The following is a 22,217-nucleotide window of genomic DNA, read 5'->3' as shown; positions in this document are numbered from 1 at the left end:
AGACTTCAGGACACATAGCCTTGACCCCACATCCTTAATTGAGGGGAGAGGACATCAGGATGACAGCATCCTCTGGCAGACCACAGACAAAGGCACCTCAGCTGCAAAGCCCTTATTTCTTGAGTCTCTGCTCTAAGTGAGGAATGTCACCATGTCATGTAGAGCCCCCTTCTGTGAGGCCCAGAATTCCATTTGTCCACTGGAGAGTATAGGATTTTGGTCTCAATTATCATAAGTGCATATTTATCGGGTTATTTTATTTAAGAAGTAAAGGAACAAATGAGCTATGGAGCAATTAAGATAATCAATTGCTTTTGGCATTTCTATCTGCACAACTTCCTTGATTTGTCCCCCTAACCTCAAAGTTCCCTGTGCCTTAGGGGCCGGCTTCCAGAAAGATTTCCACAGCTCCTTATTAGGCTGGTGTACCCTGCCCATAGCTGCTCCCAGCTCCACTACCCTTCTACCTGGGCTATCTTGTGATCTTCCTTAGGCAGCGGCAGCAGCTGTGTCCCCATGAGTGCCACACTTTGAATTTACAAGGTTCTTGCACATATTAGGTCATGTGACCTCTCAACAGCCTGGGGGCAGTGGCAGAGTGGGAATGCTGGAACCACCTGGAGATTCCAAAGGACTTGTCTTTTGTTGTTGTTGCTGTGATCAAGGCTTCCTTGGAAACACAGTGTGCCAGTGTTACATGATAAAAGAATACCTTGATATTTTCACACCCGTGTTCATAGCAGCATGATTCACAATAGCCAGAAAGTGGAAGCAACTCAAGTGTCCATTAACAGATGAATGGGTAAACAGAATGTGGTCTATCCATACAATGGAATATTATTCGACCTTGAAAAGGAAGGGAATTATGACTATGCTACAACATGGGTGAACCTTGAAAACATTATGCTAAGTGAAATAAGGCAGATGCAAAAAGACAAATACTATGTGGTTCCACTAACATGAGGTCCCTAGAGTAGTCAAATTCATAGCGACAGAAAGCAGAATGGGGGGCACCAGGAGACGTGGGGAGGAGGGACTGGCAGTTAGTGTTTAACGAGTACAGATTTCAGTTTAGCAAGATGAAGAGTTCTGGAGATTGGTTGCACAACGATGTGAATGTACTTAATGCCACTGAACGTAAACTACACATTGAGTGTCCACATCTCTTTCTTCCTCTCACTACATCATGCCCTGTTCGAAACTTTCAGTGCCAACTCACTCGACAGAGAATAAAGGCCACACCTCTGAGCTCAGTCTGCAGACTTACCCACCTCTTTTCCCTTTTGTGCATCCAGCCCATCTGCCTTTTCCAGCCCCCTGCCTGGGAAGGTGAGGGTTTGGGTGACAGTGCTGTGGAGCTGAAGCCCCTGCTCTCAGCTTTGGCATTGCGTACATTCATAGAATCCTCTGTTTTGGGTATCGACTACTGTCCTCATCTGTTTCTGGTATCCTTCCACCCAGAAATCCTGTTTACTCCTCTCCAGAGCACAATGTCTCCATGCCCCAGTTCCAGAGGTACCTGGGGATGCCTATTCTTGAGCCAATTGAGGATTCTGTGACGTGGGTTAGATTGGTTCTCAGTGTCCCCACTGCTGACCTGGATTCAGCTTCCTTGGCTCTGCTAAGTCTGCTACCCCTGGTACATCTCTCAGTGTCAAAAATGTTGCTATGGTGGTCTCCCTTTTTATTCTTCCTGCCATTGTAAGTTTATTGTTGAAAGAAGAGAGTGAAATGAGATGTCCATGACCATTCCTCCATCTTTACCTGAAGCCTGAGCTGAGTAGGAAATGGCTAATAGAAACCAGCCAAGGAGGAAAGCATTTCAGACAGAGGGAGCAGCATAAGTCAGATCTGCAAGCTATGAAAAAGGGTGGTGTGTGCAGAAAACCTAGATTGTGGAGGCCCCGTCCTCTACTAGTCCCCTATGGTGACTTGCTTTTGACAGCCTCAAAGTTGGTCATGAGGGGCTTGGGATGTTGGGATGATGGCTGGTGGGGACCAGATCTGTACTGTGCTTTGCAGCACATGCACCCACCGCCATCTCAGTGGCCAGGAGTCCTTTGTGGCTGACACGACTTGAGCTGCAGCCAGAACAGCACTAGCTGGACCATCAGTTCCTGGAACAGGGGATTCTGTCTGCTTTGATGGGCCTGCTTTGAACCACCTGGAGATTCAAAAAGCCACGAGCTGATTCCTTCACTTACTTGAAATTTGACATGGAAAACTTTTTTTTTTCTAATAATGTCTCAATTTAGGATTGCTTTGCTGAACAGGTAGCCATGAAATTATAGAAATGGTTTAAAAGGCAGCAGGAAGGATGCCTATGTTGTATGTTTCCTTCACCACTCCTGCTGCTCTTTGCCATAAAGAAAAGTATAAAGTGAGAATTTTAGCTGTCAGCAGTGGTAATCTGAAAAGGCCCTTTCAGTTCTTTTTAAATTTCTGAGTCTTGTGGCTTAAACCTAACCTAACATAACATGACACAGCATTTCAGATGTGACCAACATAAATTTTTGAATTTAATTTTAATTTTATACTGGAGTATAGTTGATTTACAATGTTGTCAGTTTCAGGTGTACAGCACAGTGATTCAGTTATGCATATACATATATGTGTACATATATATTCTTTTTCAGATTCTTTTACCTTATAAGTTATTAAAAATATTGAGTATAGTTCCTTGTGTTATACAGTAGCTCCTTGTTTGTTATCTATTTTATATATAGAAGTGTGTATATGTTCATCCCAAACTCCTAATTTATCCCTCCCCCACCCCATTCCTCTTTGGTAACCATAGGCTTGTTTTCTATGTCTGTGGGTCTATCTCTGTTTTGTATTTAAGTTCATTTGTATAATTTTTTAAATATTCCACATATAAGTGATATAATATGGTATTTGTCTTTATCTGGCTTATTTCACTTAGTATGATAATCTTTAGGTCCATCCATGTTGCTGCAAATGGCATTACTTCATTCTTTTTTATGGCTGAGTAATGTTCCATTGTATATATGTGCCACATCTTCTTTATCCATTCATCTGTGGATGGACATTTAGGTTGCTTCCATGTCTTGGCTATTGTGAATAGTGCTGCTATGAACATAGGGGTACATCATCTTCTTGAATTATAGCTTGGTCTGATATATGTCCAGGAATGGGATTGCTGGATCATATGGTAGCTCTATCTTTAGTTTTTTGAGGAACCTTCATACTGTTTTCCATAGTGCCTGCATCAATTTACATTCCCACCAACAGTGTAGGAGGATTCCCTTTTCTCCGCACCCTCGCCAGCATTTATTGTTTGTAGATTTTTGATGATGGCCATTCTGACCAGTGTGAGGTGATACCTCATTGTAGTTTTGATTTATAATGCATTATTTTTAAAAATTTGAAGCAGCAAACCAAACTATACCTGTGAGCCAGCTGCTTGTTTTTGTAAATGAGATTTTACTGGACACAGGGCCAGGATTAGGGTGAATCAAGTGCAGGATTGGATCTGGTCTTTATCTTAAGTTCGATGTTTTGTTCATGATGGCTTTTTTGCATTCATTTTGATTTTTAGCACATTGCATTAAAGTATTATTTACCTTGATTACTGAGTTTTTGGTGCACCTTTAAATTTTGCACCTCAAGTAAGTGCCTCACTTACCTCACCTTAGTCCTGGTCCTGTTTGGTTGAACCTAACCGGGAGCTGTTCTCCTCCAAAGGCTTCCATTCCTTACTGTGAGCCACAGGATCGTGATTATAGAAGAGGGTCTATAGACACGGGCTCTCCTTAGTTCAAACCATGGGCTTTCCCTAACGTGTAATTCAAAGGCACAAATTAATCCCCCCTCAGAAACAGCTAAATGAGCGGAGTATTGGATTATGACTCTTGCCTGCATATGGTACTTTTAATATCCATCAATCTTTCTTTCTTCCTTTGTTATAGCCAAGTCCTAGCTGAAATTAAAATTCGGACTTCCAAACCATTAAATACAGAGATCAAAGCCTAATTGAATTATGACATACATATTAAATCCAACCTGAGAGATAGACAAATGGGACAATTTGAGTAGTAAGTGCGTATATAGAGATGTGTCCCCACCTAGCTTTTTGGCACCAACTAGCTTAAGACTCAGGTGAAATCCCGTCTCTATGTCAACATTTTTGTATTTATGGTATTTGATTATTTTCTAAAGAGATTGGCCTCTTGAAAGTATGGTTCTAGCAATAAAAACCTACTTTCAACTCCATACGGCTCAATTTTCATTAACCCATATTGTGCCAACACAAGGCTTTGGGGCTAGAGTTAAATAGAGGATTTTTACATCTCCTGCTGTGAGAACAGCAGCATACTTGAGGTTGGGGGCATTGGTGCATCCTATACACGAAAGAGCTGATGAGTCTCCTAAGACATCTGGAGATGTCTTTAAAATGTGGCTGATAATATTTGCAGTGATGGACATACATCCTTTTCAGAAGGCACACAATTGCTTTATCAGCTCCAATGACTTCCTTAGTGCCATTGTAGTCTGCTAAATAAATGAGCGCTTTTTATAAAAAGCAATTTGTCTAATGAGCAGGGTTGGCTAGGCACTGTGGAAACACAGCATGTGATTAAAATACACAAGCAGAAGAAAACCTACCAAGTGAGTTGTTGGCAGCCCCCCCCCCAATCATCTCATTTATGTCTTTGTCCTCCCTCAGAATAAGACTCTAACTGCAAACTGGGTACAGCGGTATCAGGCATTGTCATGCCTTCTGATGGCTCCCAGCCAGGGCCAATGGGGCTCACTGGAGTTTCAGTCCCCAGAGAAGAGGGATGAGGACAAGCCTCATCCATGTGTGGGCGAGGCTTGGGGAACAACCCAGAAACAGAAGGATGGAACATCATACCAGGAGAACATCAAGCCATGTATACTAGGGAGGCAGATCCCAAGTGGTTGAAATACTGCAAAAAAAAAGCATGGCCTGGCAACAAGAAATTTAGGAACAAGTAAATTCAGGGTCCCAGGACAAACTGACAGATTTTCCTTAACAGTGATGTTTGAAGCTAAGATCTGGGGAAAGGGTTAGTTGGGAGAGAAAAAGCAGATCAGGATTTGAGATTTTTTTTGCCTGAAACATCTACCCTGATGTTTTAGAGGATGTCAAAAACAAAACTAAATAGCCAGGTAGCTGGTAAAGTAGAGAGGGTGTTCCAATCTTCTAGTTGGTAAATGGAATTAAACAGTTTGCCCAAATCAAAGTATAATTTATTCTGGACTAGCCAAATAAAATGCACCTGGTCAATTTGTCAGCAGGTAGAAGGGGCCCAGTCATCATGTTGACTTTGAAAGAAGGACTCAGACCACGGGGTGGGGTCTGGCAAGGACATGGTATGGTTCCTCCTTTAGAGGAACTGGGCTGCATTCTAAGTCAGGGCCTCAGCCCTGGACACAGATTCAGTTGTAACAACTAGGACAGGAAGTGGGGCTTGCTCTCCACTGGCACAAGGCTGGAGGCTTGGCAATAAGGTGGGAGGGAGCTGGAGTCGGAGCAGGGAGGGCTTGATGCTGTAGTCTAGCTGCTGCTGTCTCCCTGCCTTGGGACATCGGTGACCCACTACCAAGTGTGCACCCAAGGGGGCACAGCTCTGGGCAGAGCACAGCTTCTGAGGCTTCCAGACAGGCACCTGCTCCTGTGAGTTAGTTTCCTGTGACTGCCATAACAAAGTCCCACTTGTGGTTTAAAACAATGGAATTTTATTGTCTCAGTTCTGGAGGCCAGAAGTCTGAAATCAAGGTGTCAGCAGAGCCATGTTTCCTCGAGGGCTTGAGGGTATAATCTTTCCTGGCTTCTTCCAGCTTCTGGTGACCCCAGGCATCCCTTGGCTTGTGGCTGCATCACTCCACTCTTCACTTTCATCTTCACAGGTTTGGGTGGATTTATCTTTTGGAGGGCCACCATTTCATCCACTCCACCCTTGATTTTGAATCCCCCAATCTTCACACATTCCTCTGTGCGAAGGATGAATGGGTGCAGTGTGGTACGGCTGCACAGACCCTTGTAGAGTGTTCAAAAGCCTTGTGGAGAACCAAGAGCACTGCTCAGTGGCCATGATGTGAAAAGAGGCCAAGGGCCCAGACCTTGCAAGACAATTAGCCTTTAGGTGCAGATCAGTGAATTTGTCTTCCTTCCATTTGTCTTTATCTCTGAGTTTCTACAGAGGAGCTGCTTAGAGTTTGCCCTCCTTTAGCCACCTTTCCAAGATTCAGCAGACTTTGTCCTGGGGAATCAGTTGAAGGAGACCAGCCGCCATGAATCACTGCATCTCTTTTAAGAGTGGTCCCCTGGTCCTTCAGCTGTGCTCACAGAGCCTGGCACAGAGCAAGCATCAAGAAGCGTTTGTGGAAGATGGAATGAAGAACTGAAGTAAGGGAAGAAGGAAGATAGACAGGAAGACAGGCAGTCTCCATTTGCCCCTCCAACCTTCAACCCTTCAAGCTCCCTCCTAGTCCAGGTCTCTCCCGGACCACAGCTCTGACAGTCTCATCATGCTGCAGCTGGCATGTTTGCTGTAACTGCTGTGAATCATGTTGAATGCTTTTCAGATGGCTTTACAATCTTCTTGTGGAAGAAGAATCATTCATTGACTCATGACTAAATGAGTGTTTTCTCATTTTCTTGTACCAAATACATACGATACAAAGAGCCGTGGCTTGGGAGTCAGAAGATCTAGGTTCTAGTCCCAGCTGGGTCACTATCAAGGTATGTGAACTTGACCAAAACCCTTTCCCTCTCTGGCTCCAGTTTCTTTTTTTTTCCCATCTAAAGCAGTGCTTTTAATTTTTTTTTTTTTTGATCACAGTCTCACCTACAAAACTAATGACAGTAATGGTTCCCTTCCCAATACAGGTATACATATGCATATACACACAGAATTCTGCACAAAATTTCAGGCTTTCCAAACTCCTCAGTGTTGACTATGATCTCAAGGTTAAGAACTGATATTTAGCTGTTAATGCAAGCCCATACCTCTGATGGAATCATAAGAGATTTCTACTACAGAAATGATAAAAATGTTTTCACAGACATATCCTTAAGCAGTGATTGCTACAAGGGAGAACATCTGAATAGGGCAGGAGGTGGCTGCTACAGATAAAAAGCCTGAGTGGATGGGGGGCGTATCTCACTGACCACACTGCTCACCTACTTTCCTGAGATCCTCCAGGGAGGGGAGAGGTGCAGTACAAACATCCCTTCAAAATCTGTCAGCAAATGCTGTGATCTTTTCTGAAGCCTCCTTGACAAGCTAAGTCATTCCTGCACATGAACTTCCCAGTGTGAGTGATTCATATGGTGCTGCGGCAAAATTACAGATGATCACATGCTCTGGACCTTTGGCTTACATGCAGTATATATGAAATTTCAAATGTTGAATCTGTGAGTGCTGAAGGTCTGATATTCTTGACGACTACTAGTCCATTTGTTCACTATTCTGGGATTGACAAATTTCAGCCTCTAAACTTAAATCTCTTCCTCCAACCCCTGATCCAGAAACTTACTAGAAGTAGGTGGCAAAGGTATACTCTAATTAGTGTTTTTAATTCACATCTTTTTAAAAAAACATTTTTATTGGAGTATAATTGCTTTACAATGGTGTGTTAGTTTCTGCTTTATAACGAAGTGAATCAGGTATACATATACATATTGGTCCGGTTTCTTTGAAGGTAAAATAGAATTAGACAAATTGAAGCCCTTTCCACAGCTGAGGCTCTTCTCCATTGTGGATGCCTCCGCAGAAAATGCTTTGCACAGGTCCAAACCAAGCTGAATTTAAACAAAGATGTGAATTTCAACATCTCCCACACCAGGAATTGTTGACCTCACTCCACTTCCCCACTCCAGCCCCCCAGACGAAGTGACACTCATTTGGGATGAAAAACCAGCCTCCACAGTGGGCTGCCTTACGCCTCAGCCCCAGGCCTCCAATAGCCTTGCTTCCTGAGACCTGGGGCCAATGATCAGACCTTTCCTCTGGGAGGGAAAGAGGAGAGACTGAGGACAGAAGAGACATGTGCATGAATCCAGTGGCCCTCGCCACACTCCAAACTGTCACACACACCCATACACATACCACATGCATGCACCTTTCTGGAGCCAATTCCTAGAGATGGTTTATAATGATATGTCCGCTTACCTGAGCTTCATTCATCTCTTTTAAAATAAATAGATGTTTTCTCATGGCTTATTTTTGTGAGTATTCTTTCCAAATTGAAGTAACTAATATATGTTCACCAAAGAGGGAAACAAAATTTATCTTTTACAAACTCCTACAAATTACATCAATTAATATCGATGAGAGAGAACCAAGATTCTGTCAATATTTTCTATATAAGAAAACCATAAAATATCTTTCTTTAAAGCTGTCTTGACAGTCTCCTTGGCCTTTGCACGTGGAGGGTGCATTCTCTTCCACAAATCCAGAGGGCTCTGGGATGAGTAGAAAGTGGTACCAGGGTTCCATATCAACTCCCACCACTTACCTGCTTCAGGACCTTGGGCAAGTCATTTCCCATCTGTGAGCTTTAGTTCTCTTCTCTGAAGTCAGGGTTATGGCATAACTGGCCTGGCTACCTGCCCAACTCACAGGGCCACCAGGATCATTAGAGGGTAAGGCCACCAATAGGGAATCACTGTGTCAATGGTCCACCACTAGCAGTCTGTCCTATGACCCTCAAAGGGAGGGCGCTCGGCAGGGCCTCTGAGGTACATGGCTCAGGGACACCATTCACATCAAATATAGTATGAACAGTGACCCCTGGAGCTGTGCCACTGGGAGGAGGCCTGGCCTGTATCACAATTTGATGTGGACAGAGCTGCTTCTGGGACCTGACTCTTGGATAGCCTTTGGCTCTCTGTAAAGTGGTTTCAAACCAATTATTTTATCTATCCAGTCATCCTACAGGGAAGAGATTATTTTCATTATTATCTCCACTTTCTAGAAGAATAAAGTAAGGATCAAAGAGGCTGAATGACTTATCCAAAGTGTACAGCTTATAAGTGACAAGTGTGGGAGCTTACGGCCAAGTGTTCAGGCTTCTGAAAGCTCTTCTCATGATCCAAATAAGCTTTGACTTGGGGCTGGCAAGAACGAATGTGTGGACGATGCAGTTTTTCACATGGAAACTGAGAGGAAACTTTACCCATATGTTCGTTCATTTATTTATTCGTCTAATATATATTTAGTAAATATTAACTGGAGGCTTCTGCTGTGCCAGGTGCAGCACTGAACTCTTCGTATTCTTCATGTAAAATGGGGGTCAATCAAATAAGATGTCAGGTTTGCCCTTTTTTTTTCCTTCGACCTTGCCGTCAGTTTCAGGACTTTGTTTTAAGATAACATCAACATCTGTTTGCAAGGAAAGGATTCTCTTCCAATTTTTCATCCTGTCTTCTTTTCTCTCTCAGAGGCTCTCCTAATTGTGATTAAGAGAACAGACTCTGGACTCAAATAGTCTGGGCTCAAATCTCAACTCCACCACTTCCTAGCTGTGTGACCTTAGGCAGGTTACTTACCCTCTCTGTGCCTCTGTTTTCTCACGTGTAAAATGGGGTTTATATCAGTACCCACCCCATAAGGTTGTGAGGAGAATTAAATGAGTTAGTATTGGCAAGGTGCTTAGAACAATGTCTGGCCCATGGTAAGTGCTATATAAGTATGTACCATTATTACCATTATTGTCCTTGGGATGAGAAGGTGGGAAAGAAATGTGGAAATTCTCAGGAAAAACTCAGGGCAAGTGGGAAATGGAGCAACCTGGTGTAATTAGATATAATCAGACAGCTTATTAAAGTATCTGCAAATATCCCAACCTCCACTGTAGGATACTGTTCCACTGCAGGAACAGATCCCATAGAAACACAGATGTCTTCTATCTGTCTTGCTTTTCATTCTTCAGTCATTGAAGATGAAACCCACCCATTGATTGTTTTCCTTTTTTGAAAGGAAACAATCAGAAGGGGCTGCTTTGGACACATGAAGTGCAGAGAGGAATAGATCAACTCAGCAGGAGGACTACACCTGTAACCCTCGTGCCTAGGGAGACACCTTGCCGGCCCTGCTCCTGCCCATCGGAGACATACATATTGGGTCATGAATGTTCCCTTGGTCAAGGACACAAACTTAATTAATACAAGGAAGTACAGCTCTTTTCTTTCATCCAGGCTTTTAAGTCCCAGCTGAGTTATCAGCATGATTTCTTCTTCTTGAATCCACCATGGCTGTGGAAATGAAGTGAGAGAAGTAGACTGCCCACGAGTGAGACGATTTGAGATTGAGTCCTGGTTACAGTACTGTGTAACCTTGAGCCAATTGTCTCCACTCTCTGCACCTCTGTGCCCCACCTTAAGTAGAGCTTAGAGTTTACGCTTAGCTCTGATGTTGGGGAAAGTGGTGATGGGGCCGTTCAGTTCGCTTTTGGGAGGAAGGCGTCTCTCATCCAGACTCACTCCAATCTCCTGTAAGGCCGGAGTGATGACTCACTTCAGTGGACCGCCCCCCATCCCTGTGTCTGTGTGTGTCCCAGCCATCTCCTCTAGTCACCCGGGAGTCCCCTGACAATAAGGGCTACTCTGATTCCTCTCTGTGCCTTCACCTTCTCCTAAGTACTTGATAAACATCTGTGGCATAATGCCTGAAAGAGCTAAGAGGAGGGTGTACTGCACAAGCCTAAACTGCACCACAGTGCAGGATTCCCCGGCCGGGAGCAGCAAGTTTAGCTGATGCTGGTGCTTGTTGTCCGTGTGACTTTGAGCCGAGGCTGTCTCCCACTCTGGGGCTCAGTTTCCCCACTTCTGGCATCCTATGACCCTAGGGATGCTTCTATAATAACTCTTCTATGTGTGATACAAATCCATGTCTACTCTTCCAGTGGCCTGGAAAGCCCTTTGTATGCACACGGAGTGTCATCTGGAGGAGACTGGCACTCTCTTCTGAGGTGGCCATGTCTCTGCTCTTACTCTTCTAGAGAGAAACTGACTCCTTTCTTGGAGTTCTATCACTTGACAGCAGCTCCCAACCCCCTGGACACATCGACTCCATGGGCTCAGGGCATCTCCTACCCAAAATCCATTCTTCTTCCCTGACCTCTGACCCAAGCGGCTGAGCTGGGGGAGGCTGACAGACCAGTCAGTGACTGCATGTCAGAATCGCTAAGAACACATGCACAAAAATACACAAAGCTAAGCAAACCCCAGCCTCCACCGAATCCAACGTCCTGGTGATATGAACAGAGATCTGTATAACATTCATAATGAAAGCTTTTCCACCCCGGTTGTTCTAGAACAGGGTAGAATAGAGTCTTCCCTTCTCTCCCATGCCACCCCCTCAGAGTTCACTCTTGCCAAGACATGGCAACCGTGTAGTGTACTCAGAGAGGAGGCCCAGCCACCCTTCGGGGAACCAGGTAAAAGAAACTTGGGTTAGTCATGAATGTCACACTGTGTATCATATAACAGCTTTGGTCTTCATGCTGGTGGTCTCGGGTTGCAGAGGGCTGAGTTTTCACTACATCCCTGTGCAAAGTTTAATTAAAGTTTCCCAACAAAGACATTGTCTCCTGCTACAGCCCATGGAGATGTCTGCACCGGAAATTAATGGGAAGGTTTTTTTAAAGAGCTGTTTATGAGAAATGTACCACCTTCAGGATGTCTAAGATGGATGTTTTCTTTGGTGGGTGGGAGAGGGGGCAGTAGGAAGAATTTGCGTGAAGAGGATTTTGGAATGCTCAAGAAGAGAGAGGTGACGTTGGCAACCCTGGGCATGAGGGAGCACAAAACCAGGAGTCTGCAGGGCTGAGCTCCAATTCTAGCTCCACAGCTTGTTGTAAGGCCCTGGGCATGTTCTTTGGCTTTTTCAGCCTTTGATGGGCCCATCTGTAAGTCTCTCCTGCATGAAGTCTAAGGGCAAACACCATTTCCGGCAGAACAGTCTGTGATCTGTCATGTGCACTTATCCCCTCGGCAGGCCTCCAATTTCATGGGGACAGTGCTCATTCTCATTTCAGAAACAGCTCCTCTCTGTCCTCAACTGGAGGCTTCTTGAAAGCTTATGAGGTACAGCAGGCAAACAGCAAAATGGGAACTCATGGGTGCCCCCTAAATTGCCTATCAACAAAAAGAACGTTGCTCAGACACACTAAAGCACAGACGGAGAGCACCTGTCTCCCGTTCCCTAACCCTAACCCTAACCTTAACCTTAACCCTAACTCTGCAGAATGAAACGAAACAAACAAAAACCATCCACACATCAACCCTCAAAACAGAAGCTATCCTAAAAGGGACTTCTACTAGAGGGAAGATTTTTCCATTTTTCTGTTTGGTGGTGGAGGCTGGGGGCAGGAGGGGAGGGTGGGACATTCCCCAAATACTCTTCCGTGATGGGCAGTGATGGTTCCAAATGTGAGCAGCCTGGAGGGCTGGACAATGCGACTTGAGAGTTGAGGCCAGCCATTCATTCCAGAATACCTGGGCCTGACTCATGTGCAGGAACCACCTCAAACTTCTTGGTTTCCAATGGCAACGTGGCACCCAGCAGTACCTCAGCATCATCCCTCACAGCAAGCACAGTGAGGGCCACCTTCAAAAGTGCAGCCATTATCCCCAGATGGAGTCCTGAAAATGGCCCAGAGATTGCCCCCTCTTAGACGGGAAGGCATCCAAGTGGAAAGGGGGTACTCTGAGCCACACAGCTTCTGCACCTCTCTGTGTCAGAGGCCACTCTTCCTTTCCACTTTTCCCTCTCTCTGCCCTCTCTGTGCCTGGGATTAGATGCCCCGGGAAGATGGGTAGCACAGAGGTGTTATCAGAGCATTTGCTTCATCTGTTTTATTCTGAAATTAGTACAGAACATGATAACTCAAGTGCTACCTTTCTAGTTAGCCAAGGAGGTCCTCCTAGAAGTGCCCGTTTTATTATTAAGTCAACATTTGGGCTCTGTTGAAGTTGGCACAAACTGTAGGACGACGACTCAGCTTGAAGGAATCTATTAGGTTTTTTTATTTTCTTAATTGATCTACGGGTGACACCAGGTTCATATGTGTATACTCCTTTTTCTTCTGTGTGAAGCATAAATAATAGATTGTGATTCCCTGGCTAAAGTTGAGAGATAAGCAGGAAAGCAGGGCAAGTAGCAGGAGGAGGACGTGCTCAACTTAGCGCTGTCGAGACCCGTAAGGAGGGAAAGATTCCAGACACTGCTCATACCTCAAAGCACTGACCTTTTGCTATGAATTAATCGTTTGGAGATCATATTTCTCATGTGCTTTACTCACAGGAGGAATTGATTAGAAGCTGAAATTAGTTGCAAACTGGGATTAACCATTTGCTTTTATACCATGGTTGAAATTTATTTTTTAGCTGTAGTTGCCTTAATGCTTTTATGCCAAGGTTTTTCTTTACTGTACTGCTAATTCCAGGAAATTCCCCACAGTGAATGGACATGTCTGCCCACTCAGTCACTCAAAAAAACATGAAGCCTGAAAGGCAATAAACTAAACACTGCCCTGGATTAGCAGAGCTTGGCCAGAGTAGAAAATGTTTAATTCCTAATCAGAAATGGATTGAATCACTTGAGAGGTTCGGGGGTAAAGGGTGGAGTCGCTACAATGAGGGGTATTCACAGTCTGAAATGCAAACAACAACAGTAACACAACTGAAGGGGCTCAGTTCACAGCCAGTTTAACCTGAAGCAAGAAGGCCAGGTGGTCACCCTGGAGTGGATGCACTTTTTGGCTGTCTTGGTATTGATGATGCGGACTATCCAGTCAGGGTAAGGCTGCACCCTCTGCACTGGCCAAAAGCCATTTGGAATATTGTGGGGTGTGCTATGAGCCACCCTTCTGGGGTGGGGAGCAGCCAGATGCAGCAAGGTCCAAGAAAGTGTTTCTGAACATGTCAAAAAGGGTGAAAGATTCTGTGGGAAACCCCAAGTTGATTTCCACCCTTCTTTCTCTCTAAGGAGCTCATAATTTGTGCATGAGTTACAGGAATTCAGCATAGCGATACTGAATAATACAAGGGAGACCCAGAGAAAGTGCTGGGTGCACTCAGGGAGGGGTGCTCACTTCCACCTGGGGTCGTGGGGCTGGGGGCCCGGCCAGCTGCGTGGAGAAGGGACTTTGCTAATTGCTCTCTCCTCTGACCTCACACAGCCCATCATTTATTCCTCTGCTCGAGCGCTCAGCAAGCTGGACTGCAATTGTCTGTTTATGTGTCTGTCTCTTCAATTAGACCTCGAGCCCTGAGAGGGCAAGGGGCACGCTTTGTTCAAATCCCCATTCCCAGGGCCAGACAGTCTCTGCATACAGAAGGGTCTCAGGAAAGCTTTGCTGAAAGAGCAGCACTTTGATTTTCTCCATAAGCAAGGAGGTGATTCGTTCCAGGAAGAGAAGCAGAGGATAGAAATATCTGTGTGTGCCCTTGGGCCATCTCCCCAACTGGACTGTCAACTCCTTTAACGAGGATTGTGCCCTCTTGTTTCTAAATTCCCTAAGTGCCCATCCTTGTGCCTGCCCAGGTCAGGAGCTCACCAGCATGGACTTCCAAGCTAATGGGATCCCTCCTCTTCCCACAAATTCAGAGAAACATGGATAAAGCAAAACCAAATTCTGCTTTTAATACATAGTCAGCACCTCACAGATTACTTGCTTGTCACAAGAGGAAAAATGTAACTTTACAACAGAGGTATCAGGTTCTCATTACCTTAACGTAGATCACTAATAATGGGACAACCAGACCTTATGTTCCTTCTAATGTGATGCAACAGGAAGAATACAGCATCCCTTATGAAATATTCTTGCCAAAAATCAAGCCATTAAACGTGGCTTTCAGTTTATAGAAAATAAGGAAGCAGAGGATTAAGGTAAACAATCACAAGGAAATAATCAGACAAAGCCAGAATATTAGACAATCTACAACACAACTAGTCTGATTTCTTCCAAAAATCAGTGTTATAGGGTTTCTTCCAGATTAAAACAGAATAAAAAGACTTAACAAAAATATAATATGTGATTCTTGACAGGATCTTGATTTTTTTTTTACAAATCTCAAATTTATTTACACATCTGGGGAAGATATACCTGGACTGCATAAGAGGATCTTGACTTTTTTTAAACCAGGTATAAAATGTCGTTTGGAAACAATTTGTGAAATTTAAATATTATTTGATAATAGGTTGATTTTCTTAAGTATGATGATGGTATTATGGTTATGTAGGAGAACATCTTTATTTTTAGGAGATGCAAACTGAAGTAATTCAGAGGAAGACACCATGATGACTGCACCTTATTTTGCACAGGTTCAGAAATCTAATAGATGAAGTAAATGTGGCCAAAAAAACACACTAAATCTACGGTGTAGGTCTTTGGGTATTTATTATACTATTCTCTCTACTTTTCTAAAAAAATAACAAATGAAATATATGCCAAACTAAAAAATATACATGGAAATCTCCAGGCGCCCCAAATATAGAGAAATATTAAACCCAGAGCAGTAAGTAGCCCTCAGAGAATTTGAACATGATATAGGTCCCAGGGGCTCAGTATTGGGTCCCAGGCATAGAGAAGAGACATGGCGAAGAAGACACATCCATGTTAGGTAGGGGAGTTAGAACAGAGCCCTTTACATAAAGCCCCGAGCCTTGAAGTAACCTTATTCTTCACAGACTAGAAAATACATGACCATTCCAGAGAAGAAGTGAGGAAGCTTAAAGTCCATGCAAGCTTTGGATGGGGAAAATGGTTCCCCATGAAAAATCAAAACTCCAAATTCCACACTTTTCATAGATATGGGAGTCAGAATTTATACTATTTGAATGGGACAGGGACCACAAGTCAAGACATTATTATAAAACTTGGTCTGGAACCATTGAAACCCCTGGGGCCCTGGGCAAAAGAAATCACCAAGCCAGTCTGCAGTGACTCTTTTACAAACCAGGGCACATTATCCTCCAACATTATAAATAATGGCTTCACCCTAAAATGAAAATTACAAACTACACCAGAAAATAAACCTTCGTAAGGGAGAATCAGCAGACATAACAGATAAAAGTATCACTCTAAAATCTTGAAATATTAGAACAATCTGAAAGAAATGGTAAAGTAAGTGTGTTTAAAATAATTGCAGAGGGGCTTCCCTGGTGGCGCAGTGGTTGAGAGTCCGCCTGCCGATGCAGGGGGCGCGGGTTCGTGCCCCGGTCTGGGAGAATCCCACATGCCGTGGAGCGGCTGGGCCCGTGCGCCATGGCTGCTGAGCCTGCGCGTCCGGAGCCTGTGCTCCGCAACGGGAGAGGCCACAACAGTGAGAGGCCCGCGTACTGCAAAAATAATAATAATAATAATAATAATTGCAGAGATGAAAAAAAAAAGCCATAGTGAAAGAACACGGCAATGCAGTAAAAGAAAAGTTGAAGAAGAACCAGGTAGAACTTCTTGAAATGAAGAATATAATTACTAAATTAAAAAACTTAGTGTATGAGATAGCAGATGGGACACTGATGAAGAAAGAAAAACTTAACTAATCGCCCAGAATGCCAGACAGAGATATAAAGAAATAGGAAATATGAAAATGTCATTAAGAACTTTAAAGAATAGAATAAACAGGGTCAACATATCTAATGGGCGATCTAGGAGGAGAAGACATAGACAAGGAGATCTATCTATCTATCTATCTATCTATCTATCTATCTATCTATCTACCTATCCATCCATCTATCTATTACCTATCATCTATCTATCTATCTATTGAGAAAATTTGATGTGATAAAGGCCAATAATTGAAATAAGATGCAAGTCATCAGATGGAAGAATCACACTGAGTCATGAGCAGAATAAACAAAAACAAATTTGCCCCAAGACACATTATGATGAAAATTTAGGACATCGAAGAGAAAGAAAAAATCTTAAAAGCTTCCAGAGAGAAAAAAATAAACCTTGCCCTCAAGGAAATGACAATTAGACTGAATATACACTTCTCATTAGCACAAATACATGTCAAAAGGCAGGTGAATATCTTCAATATCTTCAGGGAAAAAATATCAAACTTATTTCATACTCAATTCCATACTCAACTAAATTATCATTCAGAAGTAAAGAAAAATGAAAACATTAATTAGCAAATCAAGCCTCAATAGAATTAGCAAATTAATTCTAGCAATATACAAAAGGGTAATATATCATCCCAAGTGGGGTTTATTCCAGGAATGAAAGTCTGATTCAATATTCAAAAATCCATCAGTATAATTCACCACATTAACCAAATAAAAGGGAAAATGATATTATCACCTAAATAACGTTTTAGAAAAGCATTTGGAAAATCCAACATATATTCATTATTTAAAACAACAACAACTCAGCAAACCAGGATAACATAGAATCTGATAAAGCCTATATATTCAGAACCAACAACAAACACTACATTTAATGGTAAAATACTGAGTGCTTTCCCCCTAAGATCAGGAACAAGGCCAATATGTCCATTCTAACCATTTCCACTTGATATTGCACTGGAGGTCTTAGGCAGTGCAAAATGGTGAGAAAAATAAAAAACAAAAAGAACAGAAAAGTAGTAAAACTGTTTTTATCCGCAGGCAGGAAGATTGTGTACACAAAAATTTCTAAGGCATCTAAAAAACCTTATTAGAACTAATAAATGAATTTAGCAAACTCACAGATACAAGACCAAAATACAAAATTGTAGCAGCAGACAATACATAATAAACTAGCAACAAACAATTGGAAAACTACAACTTTTAAAATAACTTTTATAACAGTATCAAAAACCATAAAATACTTAGTAATAAATTTAACAAAGAACTATGCCAGTCCTCCATGTTGCAACTATAAAGCATTACAGAAAAAAATTAAAGAGATCTAAATAAATGTAGAGATATACTATGTCCATGGATTGGAGCACTTAATATTATTAAGATATTATTTCTCCTCAAATTGATCTATAGATCCAACACCATCCTAATCAAAATCTTGACAGGCTTTTTGGGTAAAATTTAACAAATTTATTCTAAAATATATATGGAAATGTAAAGTACCTGGAACAGTCATACAATTAAAGACTGAGAGAGTTTACTGTTCATTCTTTACTTATTGAGAACATACTACATGACAGGGTATTCTACACAGTGGACACAAAACATTAAGGCAAAGACATAGATCTTTGCTCAAAGACCTACTAAAATATGAACTCAGTAAGAAAATTAAACTTTGGAAGAAAAGGTGGAGTTCAAGAAACAATGATAAGCTAAGAAACTGGTAAATATTTTGGTATAAAAGTACAGACTACGCAGAGTAATAGCAAATGAAAATGAATTGTGTTGCACTCATACATTGGATCCTACATTGGGTAGGTCCAGAAATAAATTGGGAAGATTCAAGGATGGAAGGCCAAAAAGGGATTCTGGTCCAGTAGAGGAAATAAACAGGTAAACAGAGAAGTCCATTGGAGGTGCCCTGGTAGATCTCTACATACACATAGAGAGCCCATAGGAGAAGAGGGTCTGTGCACCTAGAAAGGCACATTCAGGGAGGGCTTCATGAAGAAGTTGATGCTTCAGTACACTTAGGGAACTACAAGTTATTTAGATACAGCTGGAACATCAGGTTTGATGATAGTGGGGTCAGGAGAAGAGATAAGGCTGCACAGAAAGTAAGAGGCCATATCATGGGGTGTTTTCTGTGTCAAGGCAAGGGAGTTGCCCTTTAATCTTTAGTCTGAAAGATTGTCTTGGCTCTCTGCTTTTGTGAATTTGAGATAAGGGTGGTGATTATTATTTTGACCTCTAGAATTCAAAATAATAATGAACACACACATTGCTTTAGAGTTTACAAAACGCTATATACACAGTCTCTTACTTGATCTCACAGCAACACTGTGAGGTATAGAGTCCTCATTTTTGTGGTGAATAAACAGAATTTCAGCAAAATTATAGGATTTGGTCAAGGACATGGAATTTATAAGTAGGTGATTTTGTCCTAGACTCTGGCATTTTAGATTCCCCCAGTCAGTGGGGGACAGTTTTGCACTGTCCCTATACTAAGATGCCCCCTCCCGAACAACACGTACTTCAAGTGACAGGCTGAACCAGCAAGAATGTGTGAAGGACTGTTTCTGTTTTGAAGATGTTCATAGCTGAAGAATTCATGATCTCTTTAGGGGAACTTTTTAGAGTTCTTGGAGAAAGTTCTCCTTTATGTCTAATCAAAATGAGGACTGCTTCAGTGAAATCTCATTTCCTCTTATTTGGTTTTTCATTAACAAAGGGAACACCTTGGTCAGGATCCTCCTTCTATCCAATTGCAGGAAAAATGAAGCATCGATGCTCTCAAGCGGACAGTTTCTCTTGCTATCTCATTGACTTTCTTCCCTTTATATCTGCACTTTCTTTTTAAACTGACTTCCAAGGCACTCTTCCCCCTTGTCATCTTTCTCTACGTTTAGGATTTGACATGTTCTTTCTTGGAGCAATTTCTGCACATCAATCAATCAATCATTAAATATCTCTAAATACTCGTGCTATGCTTAACACTCCACATTCCTAAAAGAAGAAATTGACTTATTGTTAAGTGGCAGGAAGTATTAGACAAGTGGTAACAGACATGTCACCACATACTCTAGATCAATTCCAGGTACTCTGAGTGGGTAAAAATCTCTCCTCAAGTTGGGGACCCTAAACTGGATAAAGTTGGATCCCAGGTGTTACATTAATGGAGCAGCAAACCATTCTGTACGATTTTCCCGCTGTATAATCAAGGATTCACAGTCACTTCTACTTGTAAACTGGCACTCTTTCATTTTCTTACAAAGTTCAGGAGTATTTCTTCTTGCAGAAAAATCGGTCACTTCTTCCTCCTCCCACCTAAACTACTTTCTTTTTTTAGCTCCCCTGTTTTGGGGAAGGATGGGCACTACCCTTGTCCCAATCCAAATGACAGAATCCTCAGGTAATCTTATTTTCCCTCCTTTCACCTTTCTTTTTTTTCTTCCCTCTCTCCCTCTGTCCTCCCATCCCTCCTTCCTTCCTTTCTTCCTGTGATTCATTCATTCACCACACACTCATTAGGCACCATGTTCGAGGTATTAGAGGTGCAGAGGTGGATCAGACAGGGTCCCTGCCCTTAATTTGCTTTTAGTCTATAGGATAGACAAACAAGTAAGTAGACAGTGAGGATGTGATATGGTAATGCTGTGACTGGGGAAAGCAGAGGAAGCTGCTGAAGAGTAGAGGAAGGGTCAAGGAGACATGGGGGTTGGGGTCCCCATGAGTCAGGATAGGTTTTCCATTGACTTCTTTCAAGAAGAACAAGCACTACAGCCATCAACCACATTTTTCCCTGCTTTGACAAGCATTGATTAGTGCCTCCCCCTGCCCACCACGTAAAGGGCGCAGTGATAGCTTCTGTGGGAGCTGTCAAGGTGAAGAAGGCAGAGTTCTTCCTTCTTGGGGCTCATAAGCTATTGAGGGAGACCACCAGGGACACAGATACCTGGGATCCCTGGCAGACTGTGAGAAGGGCCGTTAATAGGGACACAGACAAACAGTGTGCCGTGGAACCCAGGGAAAGCAATGGTTCATTCCTACCAGGGGGAAATGGGAAGTCTGTAGCCCATAACACATTTCCGCTTTCTCTTTTGATGTTGACATACTTTTTATTTCAAAATTCAGCAAAGTCTTGAAGAAATGACAAAAGTGTACCTGATTTGAGAAAGCCTTTGTGGGTCGCTTTCGTGGAACACTATTCTTCACTTTCTCTCCTGCTGTCATCTACTCATTCCAGCCTACACACGGGGGTCAGCTAAGCTGTGAGAATTGAGGGAGCCTGAGAGCCACATTTTCATAGTGGTCCATGTGTGGGGATTGGGGGAGCCTGGAAGTGACTCTCAGGGTAGTTGAAGCCTTGTTACAGGGATCATCTTGAGAATGGAACTTCTCTTTCTGTTACTCATCTGTCAGATAGCATTTCTTGCTTTCTTGTCATTGTCTTATCCCTGAATTGGATCTCAGTGACAGATGCCTGCCTCCATCAGATGCAATAGTAACATAATTAACATGGCAACAGGCAACTGGCATGGTGAGAAGCAGTATGGTGCAGCTGTCAAGGCACCAGACTTCTGACTCCCACAGACCTGGGCTCACATCCCAGCTTCATCCCTGGCTGGCTGTGTGACCTTGGGTAAGTTACTTGACCTCTCTGTGCCTCAGTTTCCTCATCCATCAAGAGGGGATATTAGTGTCTACCTTAGGCAGTAACTGGAAAATTCTCTGAGATACACATGCAAAATCTTTAGCAGAGTGCTTAATACATAGTGTACACAAGCTAATGTTACCATTATTAGAACTATTCACAATCCAGGGTGCAGCTGCCTGAGTTTTTACTTATTCAATTCTCACATTGCTCAGAGCTAGCCAACAGACCTTTCTTGCACTGGAATACAACTTTTTCACGACACACACTCCTCTTCTTGGTCTACATACTCTCCCTGGGCAATCTCTCTCATCTACTCTCATGGTTTCAACAACCATCTTCATGCTAGTGATTCTTAGATCTGTATTTTCAGTCCAGACCTCTCTTCTGAGAACCCAGATCCATATACTCAGCTGTCTTCTGGTCATCTTAACTCATGTGTCCCTTAAGCACCTCAAGCTCTTGTGCTCAAAGCTGAGCCCTACTTAAGGACTTTTCAGTCACTAGGGGAAACCTCACTTAAAATTTTTTTTTCATTGAAGTATAGTTGATTTACAATGTTTCAGGTATACAGGAAAGTGATTCAATTATACATATATGTTATTTTTCCATTATAGGTTATTACAAGATATTGAATATAGTTCCCTGTGTTATACAGTAGGTCCTTGTTGTTTATCTATCTTATATTTAGTACTGTGTATCTGTTGATCCCAAACTCCTAATTTATCCCTCCCCTACTTTTCTCTTTGGTTACCATAAGATTGTTTTCTATGTCTGTGGTTCTGTTTCTGTTTTGTAAGTAAGTTCCCTTGTATCATTTTTTTAGATTCCAGATATAAGTGATATCATGTGATATTTGCCTTTCTCCGACTTACCTCACTTAGTATGATATTCTCTAGGTCCTTCCATGTTGCTGCAAATGGCATTATTTCATCTTTTTATGGCTGAGTAATATTCCATTGTATGTATATACCACATCTTATTTATCTACTTATCTG

The sequence above is a fragment of the Mesoplodon densirostris genome, chromosome X (assembly GCF_025265405.1).
Source record: "Mesoplodon densirostris isolate mMesDen1 chromosome X, mMesDen1 primary haplotype, whole genome shotgun sequence".
NCBI lineage: Eukaryota > Metazoa > Chordata > Mammalia > Artiodactyla > Ziphiidae > Mesoplodon > Mesoplodon densirostris.
The sequence above is the reverse complement of the archived record's forward strand: the minus strand, read 5'-3'. Positions refer to the sequence as shown.